The sequence below is a fragment of the Pseudorca crassidens genome, chromosome 3, assembly GCF_039906515.1.
Source record: "Pseudorca crassidens isolate mPseCra1 chromosome 3, mPseCra1.hap1, whole genome shotgun sequence".
Lineage (NCBI taxonomy): Eukaryota > Metazoa > Chordata > Mammalia > Artiodactyla > Delphinidae > Pseudorca > Pseudorca crassidens.
Genome location: NC_090298.1, coordinates 77,438,560 through 77,453,878, shown reverse-complemented (window position 1 = coordinate 77,453,878; position 15,319 = coordinate 77,438,560). Strand labels below are relative to the sequence as shown.

The following is a 15,319-nucleotide window of genomic DNA, read 5'->3' as shown; positions in this document are numbered from 1 at the left end:
TTGCTGGAGCAATGTCCTCGAGTAGGTTGGAGAGATGGGGTCTAATTGCTCAGAGGAGAGATTGGCTTTAGATACGAGCAAAGGAAGTTCTTGTATGGTAGCTAGTGGGAAGGTATGTATATGGGTGCAGATTTTGAAATTCTTATTGTTTGTTAAACCATTTCTTTAGCCGTATCTCAAACCTAAAGTCAAAACACCTAGGCCAAAGTCTTATCTTAGAGGTTAGCAAAGTGGCACACAGAAAGTGCCCAATAAGTGATATATATAATTTTTAAAAATCACTGGCCTCCCTAAGCACTAGCAATTAGGAGTTTCAGTGTAAAAATGATCTCATCTATGGTAGCAACAAAAAATTATAAAATACCAAATATTAAGTGTAGTCAAGTTATTCTGTCTAAAGAGCTGTAATACTTTCCTGATGGGTATAAGAGAATATATAAGTGGTAAATGGCAAGACTGTCCATGGATTTAGGTTGGAAACTTTTGCAGTTGTCATTTCTTCTTCCTAATTAATAATAAGATATTATATATACCATTATAGTAATTTTAAAAATAAATACACAAACACAAATAGAAATCTGCAAAAGAAAATGAAATGCTATACACCAGAATGTCATTGCTTTACTAATTACCCTACTAATGAGATAGATTTGTTTATCTATATTTCCTAATTGTTCTATAAACATAAAAGAAATGTTTTGAGATGCCAAGTTTAAATATGTCAAGAATCTAGGAGAAAGGCTGAATATTCAAGGTTTCAAAACAGGTTGACAAAAAGAGAAAGCAGGTCTCAAAGTTATCTGTACCTAGACACCAGCTAAATATCTTTCTAGTCAACTACTTAATGAGTTGCTTTGTCATCTATCAGTGGAGAAAAAAAGTTTTCTCCCCTCTGTGATCTGTCTCCCCAGCGGAAGGAAGGTAAAGGCAGAGTTCCTGGTATTATCAAGAACATGGGAGAAGAGGCCACTTTCCTTTCTGAGTTAACAGTTGACATTTTGGAACAGTGGTCTTGTGAAGTGTCCTGGGAATGGGTCCAGTCTAGAAAGAATAGATTATGGGAATGAATAGTAGTAGTCAGTTGAATTTAAAAAGATAAGATTCCTAGGGAGCTTCAGGCAATAAAACTCAGAATGCAATAGAGAATGATTAAAGATAGCTAAATTGGGCTCACAGTGTTAGAGGGTTGGTACTTAATTAAGCAGCCATAGGAAGAGGGCAATCTTTTATAGAACTTAAAAAGTTGAGAGTGTCTAGTAATCACTCAGTAAGTTATATTGGGGATATCTTATTTTAGAGTGAGAATGTAAGGCATAGCCGTATTTATGAATATAGTAATATTCTACTAATCAATACTAAGAAATTCTTTCTTAATACTAATCTGAATGCATTTTAGTTTTCTCTTAATCTCATTGTATTAGTAATTCATTAAAGTCAGTTTTCACAGATTAGGAAGGAGGGACAGGAACTTGAGGTGTTCCATTTCCACTGAACGGTAAGATGATGCTGACATATTTCCACAGCTGTTTAAACGTTTTGTATTTGGCTGTAAAGAAAAACTTTCTACTAGGGATGCTTGGTGTTTTGTTTTACTTTTTCAGGAAGATAGTGTTCTGTTCCTTCCTTAGAGAACGTGAAAAATAAGATAATTGTGAATCCAGGATTAATTTTGGATAAAGTCTTAAACTTTACAATTTCAGAATCTGTAACATACATATATATATATATATAACTTTTTTCAAAAATATTTAAGGCGATTGAGTCATGAGGAGCCAAATGTCTCATGAAACCTAGTGATATGGTTATCTTTTTAAAGGGGCAATGCAATGAATTATTGCCAAGAGGATAAAATGTTTTGCTACCTTGTATAATTTCATTGTTCTAGAGGGACCCATGTTGTCTGCCTCCTAGCAGAATCAAATAACTATCTAGAAGATAATCAACAGTTTTATGATATAAATTATTAAAATACAGTAATTACCTTAGTTGTTCATATGTAAAATATCTTCACCCTTCCTTTACCAACATGTCTCTTTCTCTGTTTGAAGGGATGGGTTTTCTGGCTTTGCTAATGGCCCAGGCATACCATCCTTAAAAATGAATCATTTTTGTCCTGTATTTCTTACAATAATAAATCAATTGATCTAAGAGACTTCACAGGCCCTCTTATTTACATCAGAACTAAGTCTCTTAGAAATGAGAATTGCAGTTTCTAATTTAGTTTTTGATCTACTGTGCATATCAATGTAAAATCAGAAATAGTTAAACTTCTTGAAGGCTTGAAGGAAATCAGCAAGTGAATTTGATGTATGAAAACTGAAAAGAAATAAATTTTCTATTGAAATGGATCCTACCTTAGGAACGTATTTTCAGGGTAGATGCTTGGAAAGAAATCTATAAAAATTAGAATACTATAGGTTTTATTCATTTTTCAAGACTATCTATAGCTTTGACACACACAAAAAAAACCCCACAAACTTTAAAATATTGTTTGCATTTATGAAGAGTGAATGGCTCCATAAGAACTCTTAATTCTATTTTGTTTCTTTGTTGTGCTATAGCTACTGAAGGCAGCATATTTTTAAAGGATAGGGCACTTGGGAAGCAAGGAGTATTTGCTACCCTTCTAGAGTAGCAGCAGGCATCTGTAATTTTTCAGCCTTCCATGGACACCTGTTGTGGCTGATTCATTCTTGTACCTTATCTCTGTGTATGTTGAGTTTGGAACAATTAGAAATATTGCTAGTCTTTTGGATTGTTTGTTTTCTCAGATAGCTTCTTTGGCTTTTATTTAAGCTAACACGTAAGTTTTGACCTTGAAGGTTTCTAGCCCCTTACTTTTGTAAATACCAAGAATTCAGAATAAGTATATTATCAACTTTTTTGATTATCCACAGGGTGCTTATCAGTCCATTACCATTTTAAAATTACTTTAAAAATCAAATACATCATTATTTGCTGAGGAATACATCATTATTTGCATCATTATTTGCAAGCACTTTAGATGAGTTATCTCTTTAAACTCCAACAATCATATAGGGTGAATAATATCATTTTCCACATTTTACTGATAAGGAAACTGAGAATTAATGAGGTTAAGTTGTTTGCCCAAGGTAACAGATGGTAGATTCCAGAGCCAGCATTGGAAACTGGGCAGGATTGCTCCAGAGCCTGTAATCTAGAATACTAGATGTAGTCTGATTGCCCTGTTCCCTTGTCATCTGTGTGTAAAAGAGAAGTTCTCACTTTTTTCTTCTCAAACCATTGAGGTATACCCAACTTAGAACTGGAAATACAAAGGGATCCAATTGTAAAGAAAGCATTTTAAAAAGGAAAGGGAGGACTTCTCTGGTGGTGCAGTGTTTAAGAATCCGCCTGCCAATGCAGGTGACACGGGTTCAATCCCTGGTCCCGGAAGATCCCACATGCCGCAGAGCAGCTAAGCCCGTGCACCACAACTACCAAGCCTGCTCTCTAGAGCCCATGAGCCACGACTACTGAAGCCTGCGTGCCTGCAGCCTGTGCTCTACAACAAGAGAAGCCACCGCAATGAGAAGCCCGCGCACCACAATGAGAAGCCCGCGCACCGCAATGAGAAGCCCGCGCACCTCAATGAAGATCTAACATGGCCAAAAATAAATAAATAAAACAAATAATTTTTTTTTAAAAAAAATAAAATAAAATACAAAGGAAAGGGAATAAGGCAGAAGGACACCATTTCCTATCTTTGGTATCCTTCAAATATTTGGCACTAATTCCCATCAAGAAATGGCACATAAGACCTCATATTTATACACATTCTTTTGTAATTGTCATTTAAGATGTGACTAAAATGTAATTAATAAAATGATATCCCCTGACTATCATACATCTTGTTGCTCTTTCTCTTTCCTTAACATGCAGCCATGGTTTTGTGTCTTTGGTCCCCAGAGCCTGGGTTCTGTGATGTTACCACAGTGGCTGCCTCAGCAGTCCCAGTCCCAGTCCGCTCAACCAGAGCGGCTCTGACTCTATTTGTAATACATGGTGGGTTTCCCCATAAGATTTACTTTGAAAAAAGCATTCTGTAGCTTAAAAACTTTTTTTTAATATGTTGATGTTGAAAACAGAAAATTAAGAATTGAATTTATTTCCAAATCTATATGGAAATATTCTTCAGACTTAAATACAATTTATGTTATTGAACTTATAAGTTTTCATGGCAACATTGATTGAGTTGGAATGAAACCATGTGTTTTGCAAACTCTAAGGCCTGGGCCACCTTTACGAATTTATGTTAATCTTGAGTGTTCACATCTGTCAAGTACCAGTATTCCTTCCTAGGTTTAAACAGTCATTGCTGACTGCCATACATGACTTCTATTCCACCCATGTTTCACCAGCACTTCCTCCTGGCATATTACAGAAAGCTTTTCTCAAGACTCCAGTAGAACAAGGAGAGATTAGCAATGAATTTGGAAATTGACATTCATACTTAAGATTTTTTTTTTTCCTTGCAGAATTCAGGTTTGGACTTTGTTTCTGAGAAACAAACCATTTTTTTAAACAAAATTCTGCTTCCTACTTGACCAGGAGAATTGCTAAGTTTAGAATTATTTAGTGTGGTTTCCCTAAGTCCTTTAAAATGCAAAGTGGTTTTAAAGACGCTGGATCATATTTTCAATGGAATTTGGTAAGGCCAGAGTATTCTGTGAGTATTTTTATAAAGATGAAGATACTTTTAAAAAAAGAAAAATGTATAATATATAATAAATTTAAGTTCCACAAACCAGGCAACCACTTGACCTAGGTTTGTGGGCTAAACATAGCACAAGGAGGTAAAAAAACTTTTTCATTCTGATGTTTGTACCACACAGTGCATGCTGTTTGGGATTTTTTTTTTTCTTCCTTTCATTTTGCTATTTATTTTGCCTGCTCTGCAGAGCCCTGGTTTTCCTCTGATCTACTTCAGTTATATCTCTAATTTTTTAGTAGTCCTGGTGTATTCACTTCAGAGTGAATTTAATCTAAGTCCCAAGTTTCTTCAGATTAATCCAACAAATATTTATTAGGTATCTGTCATGTTCCAGATATGTATGAAAGTAAGACCATGGTCCTTGCCTCCAAAGAACTCATAGTCTAGTGGGGAGGAAGACACAAACAAGTACTTAGCATGCAGTAGAAGTGAGCCCAAGGTGCTTTGGGGACAGAAAAGGGAACCCATCTCACTGGGGAAGGGAAAGGCTCCTGAGCTGAGTATTAAACAAGGGATAAGCTAATGCAAGCCAAGACAAGAAGTGGAGACATCAAATACAAGGTGGAGAGTGAGGCCCAAGTCTATTGGGAAGGAAACACATGTGTCCTATGAAATCTTAACAAACTTCTCAGATTCTCTTGGTGGCTCTCTCACTTTTCTTCTAAAAGGTACTTTGGCATTTAGCTCAATTTTGCAGTCATTTTTAAATACAAATTTTCTGTTCTCTCACACTCCATAGTCTGTATACCTTTTCCCTGTTCTCTAGTATCTGCTATTTGCATCTTTCCCCTGCCACTAACTGTCATCCCCCCCTTTTTCCTGGAAATACCAAGCTACCAGCCAACTACACCCAGCCACCTGGGCCCTTTTAAATAATTTTTGGCTGTGAAGTTACAAAATGAGTCATAACAAAACTCATTTTGAAGCCCCTTTTTAGCTGGTGAAACCAGCATTGGTCAATTGTATTTTAGTGCACTTAGCTAGTATGGATTCAGTTACATTAAGGTACTCATCATCATATCCAAGAATAAATATACACACACATACATACACACATGAGTATATATACACATACATGTATATATGTATATGTGTATGCACACACACACTCAAACAACTCCATTCTTCCAGGGGAAAATGCCTTGGTATCATCCTTGATTTCTCTCTTTCTTTCATTCCTCACAGTCAGTATGTCTGTGTGCAAAATATATCCCGATTCCTCCACTTCTCCCCATCTCCTGTTCGAAGCCCTCATCATCTCGCTCCTGAATTTCTGTACATATATGCCACAATGGCAGGGATCTTTGTGGTTTTATTCATTAATGTGTCACAGAAACCTAGAATAGTGCCTGACACAGCAGGCAGTCAGTTAATATTTGTGGAATAAATGAATTAAATGAACAAATTAATCAATCAATGTCACCTTGGATGACATTGACATATGTTGGATATACCAACATTTAGAAGGTTGGTTTCATATTAAAGAGAACCATATTAAGAAAGCCAAAAATTACTCAAGGCAGTTTTTTTCAGTTTCAGTTATATAGCAGCTTGGGTGTATTTGACTTTTAAAAATTAGCACTTTACTCCTGTAAGGTGGTATTGCTTACTTGTAACCAATTAAAATTAGTTTTGAAATGTTGCCATCAATGATGTTATCCCCAAAACAGCCATAAATATAAAAGAATACATTTTGGATGAGAATGCAGTTCAAAGGAATGAGTTTTCTGATAAGACTATATCCTATGGAAGTAACAGAACCAAGAAGTCTCGTTACTGGCCTATACTGTACCCTTTCATCGAGAATTTTTTAATAAGTTCTATTACTGGATTTAAGGAGCTACATGAAGCTTAATAGGAAAAGCTATGCTACTTTACTTTTTTCCTTAATACTATACATCTTGCCAAAGAGGAAGAATGCAAGGAGATAAATGGACTTATTTTGTCCTGAATTATTCATATTAATTGGTACGTGGCCTGCATTTTTTGGATAACTGCCGATAGTTCCCTTTGTGCAGATAAATTTAGCATTTTGCACTACTCTCAGTAAAGCCTCTATCATGTGGAAATTTCAGATGTTTATGATATATGTGGGATCTTCTCCACTCCCTGTCATTCCTTGTCAATAGGAATATTTATCTCTTACTGATTTCTCTAATACTTAAACTTGATCAATTGCCAGTGAAAGATACCCTCCCCTCCCCTCCCTAGTCCCCCACCTCCACCACAGCATTGGTTTCTACATCTGGACTGATCCGAGAGGGTTTTTTTTCCTTCCCTAAACCCATAATGTTAGGCCTAAACTCATAACCGCAGCTCTAGTTTGAAAAATAGGACTTGTGGCTTTCAGGTTGAGATTTCTATTTTCTGTTCTGATTCTAGGTTTATTCTGTCCCTAAACTCTGGAACCTGAACAGTACATGCAAATATCAATACATTTCTCTAGCTAAGCCGAATTTTCTAGATTATTAAGAAATTACAGGATTTTTTTTTTCAGAAATTACAGATTAAAAGTCAGGAAAGGATTTGAGAACAATGGAGAATTCTAATGTTTAAGTGTTTGTAGCACTTTTTGTATCCAAACTAAGATATATAGTTTATCTATAGTAAAATAATAGATATTTTAGTCAAATAATATTAAGAGACAGGCTGGCCTCCTAAGATACTATAGGAATGGAAGAAGTGGGTTTTGAGGTCACAAAAATTGGGAAACCGCTATTCAGTATGAAAGAACCTACAGCAAAGTAAAAGCTTTTGTTTAAGCTGGCATTTCCCAAACTTATTTGAGGATAGAACCCCTTTTTAATATAAGGAAACTTTTCAACATGCTTTATATTGGTGGAAAAAAAGCAGACACTTCAGTTCTAGTCCTGTCTGAGGCTTTAATCACCATTTTTACTCATTCAGCAAGTACATATGGAGTGACTATGCCACACACTATTCAAGATGCTGGCAATACAGGGAACAAACCAGACAAAAGCCTCTGTCCTTCTAAGGATTATATTCTAGCCAGAAGAGAAAGACAACAAACAAAATCTGTAAGTAGTGCAGGTACTAAGTGTTTTAGACAAACATGGAGCCAGGGTCAGGAGGTCAGGAGTACAGGGGTTACAATTTTATATAGAGACGTAACCTTGAGCAAGTCACTTAACTTCTCTCTGTTTCAAATCTGTAAAATGAAGACATTCAGCTAGATGATCTCAAAGGCCCTGCCAGCAGGTCTGCTTTAAGGACCGAGAGTTGTCATGTCAAACTCTGTGGTATTGCTGGGTCATGAACATCCATTGAGCATTTGCAGTCACCTTAGTAGAAAAGGCTGGATATTAGAACTTATAGAATTGCTGTCAAATAAAAGCTTATGGAAGTTTAAATCATTTGTAATACCCACAAAAGAACAAAGTGTTTATATTAAATGAGGGAAAAAAAACCTTGATGGTCCTATTTTTTTTACATCTTTATTGGAGTATAATTGCTTTACAATGGTGTGTTAGTTTCTGCTTTATAACAAAATGAATCAGTTATACATATACATATGTTCCCATATCTCTTCCCTCTTGCGTCTCCCTCCCTCCCTCCCACCCTCTATCCTACCCCTCCAGGCAGTCACAAAGCACCGAGCTGATCTCCCTGTGCTATGCGGCTGCTTCCCACTAGCTATCTACCTTACATTTGGTAGTGTATATATGTCCATGCCTCTCTCTCGCTTTGTCACAGCTTACCCTTCCCCCTCCCCATATCCTCAAGTCCATTCTCTAGTAGGTCTGTGTCTTTATTCCTGTCTTACCCCTAGGTTCTTCATGACATTTTTTTTTCCTTAAATTCCATATGTATGTGTTAGCATACGGTATTTGTCTTTCTCTTTCTGACTTACTTCACTCTGTATGACAGACTCTAGGTCTATCCACCTCATTACAAATAGCTCAATTTCGTTTCTTTTTATGGCTGAGTAATATTCCATTGTATATATGTGCCACATCTTCTTTATCCATTCATCCGATGATGGACATTTAGGTTGTTTCCATCTCCTGGCTATTGTAAATAGAGCTGCAATGAACATTTTGGTACATGACTCTTTTTGAATTATGGTTTTCTCAGGGTATATGCCCAGTAGTGGGATTGCTGGGTCATATGGTAGTTCTATTTGTAGTTTTTTAAGGAAACTCCATACTGTTCTCCATAGTGGCTGTACCAATTCACATTCCCACTAGCAGTGCAAGAGTGTTCCCTTTTCTCCACACCCTCTCCAGCATTTATTGTTTCTAGATTTTTTGATGATGGCCATTCTGACTGGTGTGAGATGATATCTCATTGTAGTTTTGATTTGCATTTCTCTAATGATTAATGATGTTGAGCATTCTTTCATGTGTTTGTTGGCAGTCTGTATATTTTCTTTGGAGAAATGTCTATTTAGGTCTTCTGCCCATTTCTGGATTGGGTTGTTTGTTTTTTTGTTATTGAGCTGCATGAGCTGCTTGTAAATTTTGGAGATTAATCCTTTGTCAGTTGCAAATATTTTCTCCCATTCTGAGGGTTATCTTTTGGTCTTGTTTATGGATTCCTTTGCTGTGCAAAAGCTTTGAAGTTTCATTTGGTCCCATTTGTTTATTTTTGTTTTTATTTCCGTTTCTCTAGGACGTGGGTCAAAAAGGATCTTGCTGTGATTTATGTCATAGAGTGTTCTGCCTATGTTTTCCTCTAAGAGTTTGATAGTTTCTGGCCTTACATTTAGGTCTTTAATCCATTTTGAGCTTATTTTTGTGTATGGTGTTAGGGCGTGATCTAATCTCATACTTTTACATGTACCTGTCCAGTTTTCCCAGCACCACTTATTGAAGAGGCTGTCCTTTCTCCACTGTACATTCCTGCCTCCTTTATCAAAGATAAGGTGACCATATGTGCATGGGTTTATCTCTGGGCTTTCTATCCTGTTCCATTGATCTATCTTTCTGTTTTTGTGCCAGTACCATACTGTCTTGATTACTGTAGCTTTGTAGTATAGTCTGAAGTCAGGGAGCCTGATTCCTCCAGCTCCGTTTTTCGTTCTCAAGATTGCTTTGGCTATTTGGGGTCTTTTGTGTTTCCATACAAATTGTGAAATTTTTTGTTCTAGTTCTGTGAAAAATGCCAGTGGTAGTTTGATAGGGATTGCATTGAATCTGTAGATTGCTTTGGGTAGTAGAGTCATTTTCACAATGTTGATTCTTCCAATCCAAGAACATGGTGTATCTCTCCATCTATTTGTATCATCTTTAATTTCTTTCATCAGTTTCTTATAATTTTCTGCATACAGGTCTTTTGTCTCCTTCAGTAGGTTTATTCCTAGATATTTTATTCTTTTGTTGCGGTGGTAAATGGGAGTGTTTTCTTGATTTCACTTTCAGATTTTTCATCATTAGTGTATAGGAATGCCAGAGATTTCTGTGCATTAATTTTGTATCCTGCAACTTTACCAAATTCATTGATTAGCTCTAGTAGTTTTCTGGTAGCATCTTTAGGATTCTCTGTGCATAGTATCATGTCGTCTGCAAACAGTGACAGCTTTACTTCTTCTTTTCCGATTTGGATTCCTTTTCTTCTCCGATTGCTGTGGCTAAAACTTCCAAAACTATGTTGAATAAGAGTGGTGAGAGTGGGCAACCTTGTCTTGTTCCTGATCTTAGTGGAAATGCTTTCAGTTTTTCACCATTGAGGACGATGTTGGCTGTGGGTTTGTCATATATTGCCTTTATTATGTTGAGGAAAGTTCCCTCTATGCCTACTTTCTGCAGGGTTTTTATCATAAATGGGTGTTGAATTTTGTCGAAAGCTTTCTCTGCTTGATGGTCCTATTTTTAATCTAGTGTGTACCTCAGTCCAGTGGAGCAACCTCTGCAGTAAAAGTACCAGTGGCTTTTAAGCAGATGTTAGCATGCCTCTGTGAGAAATTTGCAGCAGTGTGCACACTGCACTTTTGTCCTATATCCTTACGTAAATAGGAGGTCTGTGACTTGATATTGAAATGACCTTTCAGGCAGGATCCCAGTGCCACATGCCTGAACTTGTGTCTCAGAATAATTAGAAGCTTTGACTTACACATCTTGGTATACAGTGTTTATGTTAATTATAAATGTCTGAAAGTTTCCTGAAACTTTGTCTTCGTAGCTTTTTATCAAAGACAGACTGGAGTTTGGGAGGAGGGTTGTGGATTGTGGTCCTAAGCCTCTGATTTTCAAGCTCTCATATTTGGAATGAAAATTAAAATCTACATTTCGAGTTGCTCAGAACATGGTAGTATATTTTTATATTTTTCATTGTGAATAGGAAACTGTTTAGAATCATAGTCTTTGATACTTTTAAAATAATATTTCATTCTTAAGATATTTAGCTAAAAGAATTTCCAGTAGACCATGGGTTGCTAAATATAAAGGTATTCCCACTGACTTATAGGAAAAGCTCAAAATATTATAATTAAAATTGAGAAGTTCCTATCGTACAAAGGGATGCTCCTCCACGATTGTTTCTAAATCAGACCTCAGAATTTCTTTTCCCATGGTGATTAGTCCTGTCTCCAGAAGCTGATCCTGTGCCCACCAATAACAGTCATTTCATTTTAACTCCCTCTCTTCATATTCCATATTCAAAGGCCAGTTTATAAGAAAATGCTTCGTAACCATTCTGGAAGAAACGATTGACTCCTATTTCACTATCTAGACAAGCTGTGGAATAGGTTCCTGTATATTAGAGAGAGGAGCAATAAGTATCCACAAGTTCCTCTGAAAGTCTAGTCTCTGAAGTGGGGACTCTGATCCCACTTTAGCTCTGACCCTCAGCAGTCCTACAGGCTTTGGTCCACTCAGAGGTCCCCATAGTTTAGTTCTGAAGCCCCCACTCCTTCACCCCTCCTGCCTGCCCTAATTGTCATACACAACCTGCTCTTTCCATTAAGGCTTTGCCCAAGGAGCCAAACTGTTAGGCCAGCTATAAACATGAGTACTTTTTGTACATACATTTCATTCTGAAGAGTATATTCAGATATTAATGCAAATAAAATTTGTATCTAATTTATACCATCTCCTTCAGGAAATTAGATATACTAAATCTATAGACCGTATAATTTAAGCTTTTGAAATTTTAAAGATATGAAGATTGCTAGGCAACATCTTGCTCTCAGATCTTTTACAGGAAAAGCCTGAGATTAGGTCAGGCTGTACCATCTGCATTGCTGTTGATCTGAAAACCACAGAGGAAAGGAGATGTAGAAACTTAGTTGTGGCAACTCAGAACTTCATGTTCTCATCATTCCTTAACCTCCAACCCCACCCCAGCTCCTCAGCTGGAGAAAAATACCATGATATGCATCAAGATTCACCTTTGGGTTCCATGATGAACATAATTTTCCCTGATGCCTGCTCCTGCCCCTATCTGCTCACTGCTCACGTACACACCACAGAGTGGGACAGTGGGTTGGAGAGACTTCTGAGAAGTCCTGCTGTCATTCTCCATGCTATTACCTCTTTTTTTCTTAAACGGGTACTTTTATTTCTTTAAAGATACCATTTCCCCCTCCACTTCTTCATTAATTTTCAGAAGTCAATAAAGTCAGAATTCCCTGACTTCTTTTCTACCTCTAGCTCTAATCCATAGTTTCTTAACTTGGGCCTTACTGACATCTTAGACTGGGTAACTCTTTGTTGTGGGACTGTCCTGTGTACTGTAAAGTGTTGGGCACTGTCTCTGGCCTCCAGTAGATGCCAGTAGCACCCTCCCACACCACATGTCCCCGGGGGGCAAAACTGCCCCTTGTTGAAAACTGCTGTTCTAATCTATGTGGGATACAAACTTTCAAACACTTCAGTGGGTATATAGCATGGGTTGTGTATTTTTTTTAATTTTGTTTCTGTATGATCTGATTCTTTCCTGTTCTGTTCATTATGATATTTTTTAAATGACTATAGCTTTTTTCTATTCAAGATTCTTTTAAAGAATAAGAATATGAAAGTATTCTATGCCCACCATCAGGCCAGACCCTAATGCTTTGAGTGGTGTGCACAGTAATTAATTCATACAAGGTATTTTTGTTATTAAATCCTCCAAATTTACACAAAGACATTCTGTGTGTGTGTGTTTAAAAATGAAAAAAATGTATAGGAAGATAATTTTTCACCTTTAGAAGTATAAATATTACTTAAGAGGAATCACAATTTAGATGATAAGAAAGGAAAAATCTACATTTAAATATTATAAAGGTTCATTAAGAACTTTCCTGAATAAAATGCTCTGTTTAGTAGATGTCTGAGCTTAAGGACTCCAGTAATTAAGTTAAAAGTTTTCAGTGAAAGAATACCGAACATTTGTAGAATTTGAGTACAGACTCTAGTCACTCCTGCAAAATACAAAAAAACTATATGCTTCTACTCTTTTAAAATACAACTTAGAATCTCCCAAAACGGACAGTCTTTCATACTCTGGTACGTAAAGTGCTCCTGCATTCCCAGACCTGAGCCGCACAGGAAGGAAGACCTTAGGCCTAAACTGAAGCCAGAGCCTGGCCTGGAGATGAGCCTACAACCACTGTGGAAAATCTCCCCAACCAGGTTCTGCAGATCTACAGGGACAGTTGAGGGGGAAAGTGAATGGAAGTTAAGTCAGTCATGGCTGAGGAAGGGATGTCATTCAAGTGTTCACACCTACATTACCTGTCTACCTCCTGTCCTAGACCTTAAGGAAGCTTTGGGCTACCGGGCACATCCCTTCTCTGACAGCAGAGCCCTGCTATTATTAGGAAAACAAAAGCAGACGTCAGTGAATGCTGTTACACCAGCCTGTGGACAGACTTGCTGTTCCCTTGCATCTCACACAAGCATTCCTTTGGCTCCTGCTCTGCTCCCTCTCTATAGGATTAAGAAGTAAAACGTTCCATTTCATTTCACCAGTGTGTGTTTGCTGACTAGGTGTTCAGTTTGCATGCCCAATAAGACAGCCTGATGAATACTTACAGAGTAAATTAAGACTTGTTCACAAAGTTCCAGCATTTTAGAACTAGGGGAAATTTGGGAAAATAAAAGAGTAACTTTAGGGCCCCCCAGAGATATAATTTATAGAGTGGATAATTAATGTAGAAGCTTGTTACTCTAGCAATTAGAACTAATTTAAAAAGGGAGTCAAAGATAGTTTAAATTCATGAGTGATGGAGGATCTATGGAGTATTATCTAATATTCAACATTTTTGGTGAAATTTAGGCTCTCGAACTCTACATGGGTCTTCTGAATGAATCTCCTTTGAAAAGATGTTTACCTTTGACTTCTTTCTTTTTTCTTCTCCTTGTTCGTTCATTCCTTCAACAAACATTTATTGCATGTCTGCTATGTACCAGACACTGCAAATTGTCTCCCTTCTTAGCTTTCTTCACTTTTAGGGGGAGGGGTGTGGGATGGAGTTGGTGGCTTTAAATTATTTTCTGTAGATAAAACATTAGGAGTCTTTTTAGAGTGAGCAAATCAGAGTTGCAGGATGTCCTCAGGGCCAAGTAGAGTTCATACACGCTTATGCTTACTAGCATATTCATGAGTGATATATATGTGTGTGTGTGTGTGTGTGTGTGTATATATATATATATATATATATATATATATATATATATATATATATATCTGGCAGCCAGTTAGCTCTGAGTCTTAATCTTCCATTGATGTAAAGGGCAGATTTGGAGGAGACAAAAGAGAATTAGAAAACACTTTCTCCCTCCTTGCTTGTCTACTGAATTGCCAAGACCATGTATTTGGAGGCTGGAGAGCAGGAAGTCATATTTTACTTTCTTTCCAATGCATCCTATTCATAATTATCATCTAACACCATGGTGGCCCCTGTAGACCCAAGGGAAGAAAGGTCTTGGGAGCTGGGAAGAGTGGAGCAGTTGAAAGACAGAAGTTTCCAGCTCATTTATTCACAAATGTTTATTAAGCTCCTCCTGTGTGCCAGGAAAATGTACCCAGTACAGGGGTTCAGTAATCGAGAGCAACCCTGTCCCTTCACTTCTGGGGCTTCCCATCTAGCAGAGAAACCAGACCTTGAGCAAGAGCATAGGAAACATCTGCCTGTTCCACAGTGTTGCCTGGGGCTCAGCCTTGGAGTGCCCTGCAGAATAATCTCTGTAGGCTGCTGACCTTGTTCTGTAAACATGAGGATGAGTACAAGAATCATAGGGCAGGGAGAAGCACCCAGCTGCGTTTTGGTGTGAATGTAATTATAGTAGTCACCTTATGCTGCTAGTTATTCTTCAAAAATATTGCTCCAAGAAGTAAGAATTAAAATGAAATGCGTATGTAATAAGACAGCAAAAGATTGGGATATGGACTCTATCTCGAGACCATCTAAATATCTAGAAGCTATTTAGCAGCGGGTCATGTAGCCAAAGGCAGAACCTGTGTATCTCAAAAGAGGAAGAGCTTTTTAGCGAGTTCACTAATAACTCTTCATGTGAACTGTAACCATTTTCTAGTTTGAAAAGAAGGGGGTTCCTCTTATAAACTAATTACTGAGCCGATATGATTACTGACACTTTAGGATAGAAAATGGAAATAAGAACGTGGTGAGTTAAAGCATGC

General features: G+C 37.3%; 1 protein-coding gene across 8 annotated transcripts in view; it reads left to right on the top strand.

Annotated features, from left to right (window-relative positions):
• The window catches only part of ELL2 (elongation factor for RNA polymerase II 2), a 77,112-nt gene that overhangs the window by 30,101 nt on the left and 31,692 nt on the right, over positions 1 to 15,319 (top strand). The gene's annotated exons all lie outside the window — the stretch shown is intronic.